The sequence below is a fragment of the Castanea sativa genome, chromosome 11, assembly GCF_040712315.1.
Source record: "Castanea sativa cultivar Marrone di Chiusa Pesio chromosome 11, ASM4071231v1".
NCBI classification, from domain to species: Eukaryota; Viridiplantae; Streptophyta; class Magnoliopsida; order Fagales; family Fagaceae; genus Castanea; species Castanea sativa.
In genome coordinates this window covers 66,085,376-66,099,209 of record NC_134023.1, presented here as the reverse complement: position 1 = coordinate 66,099,209, position 13,834 = coordinate 66,085,376, and positions in this window count along the sequence as shown.

Sequence of the window (13,834 nt, the reverse complement as noted above, 5' to 3'; positions counted from 1 at the left end):
TCCAAATGTTTTCCGGTTCATGGCAGTCAGTTGTTATTTGTCTAATACCATTTTGCACTCCAATTTTCTTCAATTGAACAAAGACACAGAGAAAATGATAAGATGGCAAGAATGACATTAACACATTGAGATGTAAGCAAGATCTACCTAAAAACCCCCTAACCATAACTACAATTAAGCAAACAACATTAGGTTAAATTACAATTGAGTTCAAAACTGGAATCACAAATGTTACATCACTTGAATTTCATGTTGATATAAGTCTTAGGATACTCGGAATATCCTATGACAAAACCAAAAATTTAATGAAAAGGATGGTATAAATAAACTAAAACAAATCCTCCAACAATTATAAAACCATAACCTAAATATAGAATATTACGGGGGTGTTTGGTAGAATAATTTGAGATGAGATTTTTGTAGTTTTTTGAGATTTGTGTGGGTGAAAAAGTGTATGGAAATGTGTGTAAAGTTGTTTAAAATGTAAAAATGTGAGTTTGAAATTGTGTAACAAACAGTCCCTAAATCTCTCATAATCTGAAAGAAATCAAAAAATAAAGTAAATAACAAAAGCATGGTTGTCAAAATCCCGATCTGGATCCTACGATCCTACGATTTTACGATCTCACCTGCTCAAAACGATTCGGATCTTTTAAGGATCTTTGCGATCGTTCAGGATCGATAGGATCACACGATTTTGACGATCCCAAACGACCTTTATTTCTTGTAATGTTTTTAAACTTAATAGATTGCTCAGTTGGACTTAAATGAAAAATAAAATCCCAATAGATCGAATTTTTCAACTCTAATGTAGAGAGTGTGCCAGTTGGATCCGAATAAAAAATATTCCAATAGAGTGTCATGTTTTGAGATTTTTGACCTCTTTAAATGATGCTTATAAATGAATATAGTGATGTATGGTAATTATATTAATGAATGTATAATTTATGTGATTATTTAACATACAAATGTTTATTTTTTTTGTTTTTTTCTCAAATAATATAGAATCTTACGATTTACGATCCGATCCTACGATCCACGATCTCACCTACCTCCTACGATCCTACGTAGGATCCCGATTTTGACAACCTTGAACAAAAGGGTACGATGAAACGAACTTGAGAACTGTTTACCTTTGTTTTACTTTTTAATTCTTAGCACCAAACAGATTGCCAATCTAATTTTAAGAATGGAATACAATTTTAAAAAACTCTAAAACAGAGCATTGTAAACAATCAAATCAACAGTTAAAAATATTTTAACAAATAAATCTCTATCAAAACGTAAAAGTAAATAACATTATACTTTTAAATTTCATAGTTTTAACAAAGTGACAAATCCTTCATACTTTTTCAGCTAAGATGAAGTTGAAACGATGGAGTGAAGGGAATTTTTTTTGTTTAGTTCCATCGATCTCTTTCTTTTCCTCTTTCTCTGTACAGCAGGCAAGTCTTTTGATTGCAATTTAAGCCGTTTATTTTTTTTATTGATAGTGAGAGGCTTTCAAACGGTGTTGTAGCAGTAAAAGTCAAAATTTTAAGATTACTCAAATGAGACTCAAATGCATGGCCCCTAGTCACACCATACTAAACCACATCCATTATAGCAAAGTAGGCACATAAGGTATATAGAGTCAATCCTCTTAAGAGTGGATAATACACAGTTGTGGTGCATGATTAGAATACAATCTGATCACGACATATCATGAATAGAATACACATCCTGCTGACATAATCATGATGCCACATTTGAAGAGGCATTTTTTATTTTTATTTTTATTGTTTCATTTTTGTATGATACCTAAGATTGTACCATGTGTAATAAATTGGGAAAAAAAAATGAATTCAACAAACTATTAAAAAGGTCATACCCATTGTCTAAAGTTAATACTTGATTCTTCAAAAGAATGATAGATTGAACAAATTGAAAAGCATTCCCCAAAGAGATCCACGTTACTTCTTCTAAAAGACCTAGAAAAGGAAAAAAGTTAAAAAACCCAATAATCTATTGCTCTGTTTTGATCTTTGAAGTATCCAAAAGAGACTGGAACTCACTTAAGGACTTTCATTCCATTAATCTGAGTTTTAACTGGACACCATAAATAGATCCCCACACATCAATTTAACCAAATACCCAAAACAAAACAAAACAAAACAAAAAAAAATAATAATAATAACTCAGACACCTTAATTAGAATACAACCCAAAAAGTCAAATTAAAAGCAACCCAGCCAAATTATTAAAACCTGATCTAATTTAACCAAATACCCAAAAAAAAAATCTAACTCAGACACCTTAATCATAAATATAACCCAAAATGTCAAATAAAAAACAATCCAGCAAAGTTAAAAAAACCTAATCAAATTTAATGTATAAACTGAAAAGCAAAGAGAAAAACTAACCGGTAGCAGTTCCTAAAATAAGCATCAATGCAACATTCAATTCTATACTTATTTAATCCCAAAGATTTTGTTAAGATTAGAAACAAAAGTACACAAACTAAAATCAATATTTTTAGTGATTTCTATAATCTAAAAAAAACAAACAAAGAAACAAAACAAAAGCAAATATCTAAAATTGAGAAAACAAACATTTTGATAGAGAATCCAAAAACCCATAACAAAAACGAATCAAAACTAAACCTACCGAACAAAAAAAAAAAAAAATCAATTAAACGTAACGTTTTATACCCAAACCTACAAAATTGAGGACAAAATGTACCGTTGTCGATGCCGATTCCGGCGATCTGATGGTCTGAATCTGGAAATGGAACGGACGGTGGTCATTAGAGGATAGTATGGATTTTCTTTGCAGGTTTTTTTTTATTTATTTATCAGATTGAACGGACAACAGAGAACGGAGAAAGGAGAAAGGCTTAGTAATAGGAGAAAGGCTTCATCGCCTCTCTCTCTCTCTATTTCTATCGTATCTCTGTGTGAATAGTATTTTAGCCGGTCAATTTTTTTTTTAATTTTTTTTAATTTATCGATTTTTAAAGTTATACTTATCAGAATTTTGGATAGGCATTTTTTCCTAACGTGCCAAACCTCATGCTTCTGTTTTTATATATAGTATTAGATTAGATTTGTAACCTATGAATAATATTTTTAAAAAAATTATTATTCATTTTCAAACACCACTTTATTTATTTTACTAACTTATTTTATAACTTGTTCTACATTCAAGTTTTTATTTTTACATACAACTCAATAAAATAATATAAATTACTAACAAATTTTTACTAATTTTCATTTAAATCCAATAATAAAATAACCTTCGGCTAGATATCAAATTTGTTGTCTATTGAGTATATAGACTTTGTCTCATGCATTAAAAACTAAAAACTTTTATTTGCTGTGACTTTACTAAAAACTTTTTCAACAAATCTAGTTATTTATTTATTAAAGATAGGTTTTAGTTATTTGTTATATATTTAGTATAAAATCAACCAAAAATTATGTCTTTTGAAACATGCTAAGTATAGAAACTACCAAAAATTATGTGGCATGCACCCAATTAAACAGACACTAAAACAATGAGTCAAGCCTCACCTTTGGTCATTAATGATACTGCAATGACTTTAAGCTGATATATGGCAGATGCATGTGCTCTGCATATTTTGCTTTGAAACATTTAACAGAAAATATGAAACCAAATGCGGAGATCACGTTGCTTCAAGAAGAAATGACCATTGGTTAAAAAAAAAGAGAAAAAGAAGAAATGACCTGGCTGCTTCAGCCTTCAATCATGTCAGCAGGAAGACCATTGCTTGTGATTGTGGGAAAAGTCAGCAATAAGTGATCCAATGGAGCCCAATAATAGAAGAAGAAAAAGGGGTCATCACAAGTTGATAAGAAATAGCATAGGTACGTTGGTTTTGTCTTCGTTGAAACAATGCCAGGCCTCTCGTTGTGACACATTGAAATTATTTTGGGAAACAACCATGGAAATCCGAGCCAGTTAGACTTTAAAGACTTTGAATATTTACCCAATGGATCATCAACCATTTCGGCCGTGGTTACAGATCAATTATTGCAGGCAAATGGGCCCGAGTCCAACACTCACTTTTCAATCCTATATGCTCATCCAAATCCAATTACTCAAAACCGATTGAATTATAAATGGTTTAAAATTGTTAAAATTTAATTATTTTATTAGTTTAAAAAACATAGATGAGATATACTTTTTTTTTTTTTACACTTTAATTTATTAAGAATAAAAAACAAGTACAAGAACCGGTAGATTGCAAGTATTACTAGAAAACAAGCTTTAAGAGTAATAGAAAGTTTAGAAAGGGAATGAACTGCAAAGTTAAGAGATTTTCTAACTTAGCATAATTCACAGTTAACAAAATACAGTCTTAAATCAAAAGCATTGCTCATGATAGTAGAAATAGACCAAATCACTTGGTTCTTCTTCTCTAACTAGAGTATCAAAACATACTTTTGTATCCCTTTCCATTATGATATTGCACCAATTTTCAGACTTACGCAAGTTTAAACTTTAAAGCCCACAAAATTACCACTGTTTGAGCTTCAACAGGAGTGCATAAGTCATAAATCTTGGTCCAAACCTTTAACAGCTCACCAATTGCATTTTTGACCACCACAGTTGAAGAGGTGAAATCATGTGACTATGTGAGACAACAACATCCACATTTAGTTTTATATAAGTTTTAGGAGGGGGTTTGATAACAGTATCCACATTTGGAGACTTAATAAAAACTAGGATGTAGGATGAGTTGTAAAATATATAAAGTGGTGTTTGAGGATTTTTTTTTTTTTTTTTTTTGCATTCTTGGATACTAGTGCTCTTATCAACTCATTTTACAACTCAGCCCGCATCCCAATTTTAATTTTTATATACAACCCAATAAAATAATATAAACTACCTAATAAAATAATAAAAATTACTCTTCTCCTACTCTCTTATTCTCTTCAAACACAACCACAAGATTTAAAAAAAAAAAAAGATTCTTTACAACCTATGAACAATAAGGTTGCATATATATGCAACCTTACTGTTCATAGGTTGCAAATCCTTTTAAGTTTTAACAAACTCTGATGAAGTGGTTTTAGGTGTCTTGGGTTGTAGAATAGCAATTGGGGGTATTTACACCCTCCAGTACTAGTGCTGCTGTTCATGAGTTGTAAAGAAAAAAGATATTATTTTAATCTTATGGTTGTGTGTGAAGAAAAAAAGAGAGTTTGAGGAAAGAGAGAGAGAATAATACTATTTATTATTTTATTAAGTAGTTTATATTATTTTATTGGGTTGTATGTAAAAATAAAAACTAGAATATAGGTTAAGTGATAAAATAAGCTGGTAAAATAGATAAAGTGGTGTTTGAAGATACAATTTTTTTTTTTTTAATCCTCAGATGCTTGTGCTCTAAAAGGTTGCATGTGCAACACTACTGTAGCAAGGTGGCAAATTTTTTTAAGAGCACAAACCTTGATGAAGTGGGTTTTTGGTGTTTTGGGTTGTAAAATAGCAACCTGGGGTTTTTAAACTCTTATTAAAAAAATAATTATTATAACTATATATTTTAAAATTATAATCGTTGAATTGTATATTTTTTTTATATTCTTATACCTAATTTTGTATCGATAGAATATTATTTACTATTCAATTCATAAAATACAAAAAATTGAAATTTAAACACTTGGTTAATGACATAATTATTGATCTTTGATTTTCTTAAAATTTTCACAAGAAAAATGTAATTTAAAGGTAGATTTGTCCAAATTCACTAATCATTAACTATAACCAAGTTTGTCATATGACCCTAATTTTGACCCAACAACTATTTTTTTTTACACAAAAAAATTATAATAATTTTCATAATAGTTGAGTAGGTGTGGGGAGTAAAAGGACCCAAGTGGGCTTATGGGCCTTTAGGCTGTAACATGGAGGGCCGACCTGCTCCAGGGTTAAATTTTATGAGTTGGCTCATACGCCGAGGGTCCGAGGATGCAGCCGAGGGTGAGTTTCACCTCAGACAGATCCAAGAGAACTCAAGATGTTACTATAAAGGTCAAGACACAACTCTGGATAAAAGGGGACATCCAGAATCTTCTAGATGCATCAGTATTAAGGAAAATATCAAGAGTAAAGGCTGCCACCTCCGCATTAAAGGCTCTGCACCTACCACCCTGGCCGCATTAATGGGGAGGTGACCCCTGAACAGTGAGGGGGAAACTTCTAGTCACTGTTCGAAAAGTATCAAGGAATGAAGTATAAAAGGGGGGGGGGGGGAACAAAGAAAGGAATTAAGAAATTGTAATCTTTGAGGAAGAAAGAGAAATAATAAAGAAGTAGTCCTCGGCTCACGTCCAAGGAGACCCATTTGCAATTATCATTCATTGTTTACAAGTGTTTGCACATAAAAGTTTGTTATTAAGCTCCCAGTACTTCTAACCCAGGTTTTAAGCCCACGCTCTACAAATTTTATTATTTAAGGCTCATTGGGCCTAAGCCCGTGATTGTCTTTGGGTCCAGGTGCAATTGTGCACTTACAATTGGCGCCGTCTATGGGAATCTAGTCTAGAAAAAGTTGGGACACCATGGCAGGCTTAGGCTCTCACCATGCAGAATCACAAGGATCACAACCGGAGGACCATTTCGAGCGTCTTGAACATCGAAGGGATCGTGAGGGAAGTGTCCATACAGAATACCCAGGTGCCAGCCATACTCATGGTGGGGGTAGCGCCCCCTAGGAGGACGGTTCTAAAGCCATGCAGAAAGAGATCAACCATTTAAAGAGAAAGCTACGCCGCGCCAGACGTAGGCCTTCATCATCCTAATCTAATCCTTCCTCAGAGGAGGATAGGGGAAGTGGCTACAGCTCAAGGTCGCGCTCTCCCACCAGTGCAACGTCCTCCGGTGAGGAGGACGACCAGTCAACTCGCAGGCGTAAGAAGCTTCATTCTAGGGGCTTAGGCAACGATGCTATGAGTAGGGCGCTGCACCAACTCTCCAAATCTCCATTTACACGGAGGATTAAGAAAGGAAGGCTTCCTAGAAGGTTTACCCAGCCCACTTTTACCATCTACAATGGCCGGACTGATCCGGTGGAGCACGTGAGTCACTTTAACCAGAGGATGGCGGTGCACTCTCACAACGAGACCCTGATGTGTAAAGTTTTCCCCTCTAGCCTGGGGCCTGTTGCTATGAGGTGGTTTAACGGCCTTAAATCGGGGTCTATAGGTTCGTTTGGGGAGCTTACTAGAGCATTCGCTTCGCGGTTCATTACGTGTAGCAGAGTACCTCGACCATTGGATTCGCTATTATCCATGTCCATGAGGGAAGGGGAGACGTTGAAAGCATACTTCGACCGTTATTGGGAGATGTTTAATGAAATAGATGGCGACTTTGATGAGGTTGCGCTCAATACCTTTAAAGTGGGTCTTCCTACTGATCATGACTTGAGAAAGTCTTTGACCAAAAAGCCCGTTCGCAGCGTACGTCGTCTCATGGATCGTATTGACGAGTACAAGAGGGTGGAGGAAGACCAGCAGCAAGGAAAGGGTAAGGAGAAGGTTATCCCGCAGGAGAGAAGGGATTTCAAGTCGGACAGGTACCACAATAATAAGCCGAGGAGAGATTACGTTGGGCAGTCTGGCTCGGCAGCACCTCAGGCCGTGAGCACTGTGTTCCGAGAACCAGTACATCAATTGCTGGAGAAAGTTCGTAAGGAGCCCTTCTTTAAATGGCCTGGTAAGATGTCAGGGGACCCTGCGTTGAGGAATCAGAACCTCTTTTGCCAGTACCATCAGGATGCGGGTCACACTACCGAGAATTGTCGGACCCTTTGGAACCATTTGGAGCAGCTTGTCAGTGAAGGAAAACTGAAGCAGCACTTGTGTCAACCTACTTGGCATGGCAGCCAGTCCGGTTCAAACAATCAGAGGAACAATTCGTCTCGGCCAGCATTGGGAACAATCAATGTTATCTTCGCTACACCTGGTAGGACCGGCTCAGGTCCCACTAGGGTGATGGCAGTTTCCCTTCTCAGGCCGAGGAAGCGGGCTGCAGGCCGAAGAGGTTGAAAATGACCTTACCCATCTTAGGATTTTCGGAGGAAGATAAGGTTGGTACCATTCAACCCCATGACGATGCCCTTGTGGTCACTCTTAGAATAGGGAGTTATGATGTGAAGAGAGTGATGATTGATCAGAGCAGCGGTGCAGATATCATGTACCCTGATTTATTTAAGGGGCTAAGGCTGACGTTGGAAGATTTAACTCCTTATGACTCGCCACTCATAAGTTTCGAAGGAAGGGCTGTTGTGCCGAAGGGACAGATTCGTTTGCCCGTCCAATCTGGCTCAGAAACGGTCGAGGTGGATTTCATTGTGGTCGACGCGTACTCCCCATACACAGCCATCCTTGCCAGGCCATGGCTGCACGCTCTAGGAGCTGTCTCCTCTACCTTGCATGTTAAGGTTAAATTCCCCTCGGGAGAGTACGTAGAGGAAATCCTCGGCAGCCAGATAGTGGCTAGGCAATGTATATCGGCCGCAGTGCTTCGTCAGTCAGAAGTTGAATCATCAACTTTGCCCATCCAAGGGTCGTAGCAATTAACAGCTCCGGATGCACCTGGAGCGACGACAGGAGATGAGGCTGTTTGTGAGGAGTTAGAGAGGTTTATAATAGCAGATGACCCAGAGAGGTTCTTCCAAGTTGGCATACGTTTGCCACATTAAGAGAAAATGGAGTTGTTGGAATTTCTGAAGAACAATATAGATGTTTTTGCGTGGGACCCCTATGAGGCTCCAGGCGTAGATTCGAGCTTTATCTGTCATCATTTAAACGTCAATCCTGCCATTGTGCCGAGAAGGCAGCCACCTCGGCGTTCTTCCAAAGAACATTCCGAAGTTGTGAAGCAAGAGGTGCTCAAACTCAAGAGGGCTGAGGCTATTAAAGAAGTTTTCTACCCTGAGTGGTTGGCCCATACAGTTGTTGTTAAAAAGAAGAACGGCACATGGAGAGTATGTGTGGACTTCACACATTTGAACAAGGCCTGCCCCAAGGATTCGTTCCCAATGCCTCGTATTAATCAACTGGTGGATGCCACTGTCGGACATCCTCGGATGAGTTTTTTGGACGCCTTCCAGGGTTACCACCAAATTCCCTTGGCGTTGGAGGATCAAGAGAAGACTGCCTTCATTACTCCGACGGGGAATTATCATTATAAGGTCATGCAATTTGGTTTGAAGAATGCTGGGGCTACCTACCAAAGGATGATGACTAGAATGTTCGAACAGCAATTGGGGAAGACCATTGAAGTATACGTGGATGATATGGTAGTGAAGAGTAAAACAATACCTTCACACATGAAAGATCTGGCCGACACCTTCCAGATGCTAAGAAAGTACAAACTGCGCCTTAACGCCTCAAAGTGCTCTTTTGGCGTGGGATCCGGAAAGTTTTTGGGATACATGATTACTCATAGAGGCATAGAGGTAAACCCAGCGCAGGTCAAGGCCATTCAGGACCTGCAACCTCCTCGGAACCCAAAAGAAATCCAGAAATTAACCGGAATGATCGCTGCATTGAATAGGTTTATCTCTCGGTCAGCTGACCGATGGCGTCCTTTCTTTCAATTGTTGAATAAGTGGAAAGGGTTTCAATGGACCGAGGACTGTGTGTTAGCTTTCCAGCAGCTTAAGCAGTATCTTTCTCGGCCACCCATTTTGTCTCGCCCTGAGGTGGACGAGGTTTTGTTCGCTTATCTGGCAGTGGCTGTCCACGCGGTGAGCCTAGTCCTTATAAGGAATGAAAGCGGGGTGCAAAGACCGGTCTACTACGTTAGTAAGTCTTTGAATGAAGCCGAGGTGCGCTATCTGCCCTTGGAAAAAGCGCTTCTGGCCGTAGTCCACGCCACGCGCAAACTTCCTCATTATTTCCAGTCTCATACTGTGGTTGTTCTGACCCAATTGCCTCTCAAGGCGGTGTTACGCAGTGCTGATTACTCTGGCAGGGTGGCAAAATGGGGAACCATTTTGGGAGCCTTTGATGTTAAGTACAAGCCTCGCACCTCGGTGAAGGGCCAGGTCCTCGCTGACTTGGTGGCGGAGTTTACCGAACCATTGCTAGAAGAAACTCCAAAAGAAGCACACATGGATGAAAAATCAGTTGGTGTGATTACAGCTGCAATGCCTCCGATTTGGAAAGTGTATGTGGATGGGGCAGCTAATCAGAGAGGGTCTGGTGTTGGACTTGTTTTAACGTCCCCTGAGGGAATTGTCTTCGAAAAATCTTTGAGATTGGCGTTCTCGGCTACTAACAATGAGGCTGAATATGAAGCAGTCTTGGTAGCCATGCAAATGGTACGTAAGATGGGTGGAAAGGAAATCCATGTGTTCTCGGACTCTCAGTTAGTGGTCGGCCAGGTGATGGGGACCATGGAGGCTAGAGACCCCAGAATGCAGGAATACTTGGTCCATGTCAAGCGTCAACAAGCTGAATTTGACTCCTTCATCTTAGCTCATATTTCTAGGAGTGCAAACACTCATGCAGATTCTTTGGCTACGTTGGCGACTTCCTCGGCTCAGGACTTGCCTAGGGTTATCCTCGTGGAGGACCTGTTGGAGCCAACCCTTACTGTCGTCAGTACAGTTCATATTCATCTGATAAGGCCTGGCCCTAGTTGGATTGATCCGGTTACAGCTTTTCTTAAGAATGATATTCTTCCTGAGGACAAATCTGAAGCAGAAAAGATACGTCGAAAGGCGCCACGTTTCTGGTTGTCCGAGGACCAGAAGCTGTACAAACGATCCTTTTCAGGACCGTATTTGTTGTGTGTGCACCCTGAATCAACAGAAGCATTACTGGAGGAACTGCATGAGGGAATTTGTGGGAGCCACACTGGGGGGAGGTCCTTAGCCCATAGAGCTCTAACTCAGGGTTATTGGTGGCCCAATATGCAGAGAGAGGCTCAGGACTATGCCAGAAAATGTGATCAATGCCAGAGGTTCGCCCCTAATATTCACCAACCTGGGGGGGTTCTTAACCCTCTCTCTAGTCCTTGGCCTTTTGCTCAATGGGGATTGGACATAGTGGGGCCATTTCCGAGAGCTGCAGGTAATAAAAGATGGCTTCTTGTGGGAACAGATTATTTCACTAAATGGGTTGAGGCCGAGCCCTTAGCCAATATCAGAGATGTTGATTCCAAGAAATTTATCTGGAAAAATATTGTCACTAGATTCGGTATACCACATACACTTGTCTCAGACAATGGCGTTCAATTTGACAGCAAGGCCTTTAGGCAATATTGTGGTGACATGGGTATCATAAATAGATACTCTACCCCAGCTTATCCTCAGGGAAATGGGCAAGCCGAGGCCGTTAACAAGGTCATAGTCAACGGGCTCAAGAAGAGGTTGGACGATGCGAAAGGCAGATGGGTAGAAGAGCTCCCTCATGTTCTGTGGACGTATCGGACCACACCGCGCAGGTCTACTGGAGAAACACCATTCTCTATGACTTATGGAGCCGAGGCGGTGATACCTCTGGAATCTGGTTTTCCTACTCTAAAGACGAGCTCTTTTAGCCCAGAGAATAACAAGGGACTCCTGGAGAAAGGTCTTGATTTACTTGAGGAACGGCGCGAGGCAGCTATGGTCCAAATGGCTTATTATCAACAGAAGCTAAAACGAGGATATGATGCCCACGTGAAGCTAAGGCCACTTGCACCTGGTGATCTTGTACTAAGGAAAGTTGTAGGCACTTCTAAGAACCCAGCTTGGGGTAAGCTAGGACCCAACTGGGAAGTCCCCTATCGCATTGTTTCAGTAGCAGGCATAGGGTCGTATCGGCTAGCTGATCTGGACGAACGAATTGTACCACGTCCATGGAATGTAAATAATCTTAGAAGGTATTATTATTAATAAAATGTGCTTTTGTCAGTTAATATTTCAAAGTTAAGAGTACCTCTGATGCTTGCAGCTGTTATCCTTAAGAATCAAACAGAAACTTGGTTAAGTGTCGTCTTCGGACCACTAACCTTGTGGAAATTGATATCTTATCATTTGTTAAACAGAACCTTAGTTATGTCGGGTCCTCGGACCTCCTACTTTGGAAAAATTAACATTTGAAGTTACTGATCTAAAGAATCAAACAGAAACTTGGTTAAGTGTCGTCCTCGGACCACTAACCTTGTGGAAATTGATATCTTATCATTTGTTAAACAGAACCTTAGTTATGTCGGGTCCTCGGACCTCCTACTTTGGGCAAATTAACATTTGAAGTTACTGATCTAAAGAATCAAACAGAAACTTGGTTAAGTGTCGTCTTCGGACCACTAACCTTGTGGAAATTGATATCTTATCATTTGTTAAACAGAACCTTAGTTATGTCGGGTCCTCGGACCTCCTACTTTGGGAAAATTAACATTTGAAGTTACTAATCTAAAGAATCAAACAGAAACTTGGTTAAGTGTCGTCCTCGGACCACTAACCTTGTGGAAATTGATATCTTATCATTTGTTAAATAGAACCTTAGTTATGTCGGGTCCTCGGACCTCCTACTTTGGGAAAATTAACATTTGAAGTTACTGATCTAAAGAATCAAACAGAAACTTGGTTAAGTGTCGTCCTCGGACCACCAACCTCGTGGAAATTGATATCTTATCATTTGTTAAACAGAACCTTAGTTATGTCGGGTCCTCGGACCTCCTACTTTGGGAAAATTAACATTTGAAGTTACTAATCTAAACAAACAGCAACTTGTTTAAGTCTTGTTATCGGACCGCAAACTTGATTAAAGTTAATTTCTTATTGCGTCTGGAAATTAGTGCCTTACTGTTTGTTAGATCGGATCTTAAAGTTCTATATCTTTAAGTGTTAAGCAAATTTATGTAAGGAATGGTCCTTGGATCTTACATCCTACTAAAAACAATGCTGCACATTATAAGGTGTTAATCGTTATATGAGGTCTCTCTTTTTTAACCAAGGCATTGTTTAAACATATTAGCCATATCACTTTTTATTAAGTTTTTAATAACACGCGAATGACTGCGTGGAGGTTATGATTGTGCAAAACTTGAAGTTAGATTTGTTTGCTCTGCCCTTTTTGACCATGTACTAATGGCAATCTTTATGACCAATATAACAAGAATAAAGTAAAATGGATGCGACATAAATGAGAATCAAACGAAATAGTTCTTCATTAATCACTTAAATGTACATTACATATTTAACCCAGATGTAGAAAAAGAGAAGTCCTAAAGCTAGATCCTAAGCTTTTGGAGGGGGGTCTTGCTGAGAGGTACTGGTGGCCTCGGTCTTTCTCAACTCCAGCTCAAAGGGAGTCAGGACTTGCTTTCCTTTGTCTGCTGTCTTCGTTGGAAGGACGTTGGGTTCCACTTTCTGGCTTAAGTCCTTTTCTGCATCCCCGCCTCCTTCCTTCTCTTTGTTGGAACCTGAAGGTTCTGTAGGATCTGGAATTAGCTGTGAGACCATCGGAGGCAGAACAGGGAGAGTTGACTCAGGGGTAGGAGTAGCAGCAGGAGCCTCTTCAATCTCCTGTATCTCCAGGGGAAGCCAAACGTTCTCGGACTTCCTCAGATCCGAGGATAGAGGAACTCCAGCTACGTTTAGGGCTTCCCCCAGACTTTCTGACAGTACTCCCAGCACAAAGCCGCGAAGGCCTCTGTCAGCTGCTCCTCGGTGGTTGCTACCCCTTCCTCGTAGCTTGTCTGCTTGGCAGCCTGTAAAGAGCGTTGGAATGAGCTGGCTTCTTCCTTCATCAGCGCAAGTTCCTTCTCCAAATCCGAGCGTTCCCTTTGGGCTCGGGAGAGCTCATCATCTTTTTCGTGAAGGAGCTTGCGCT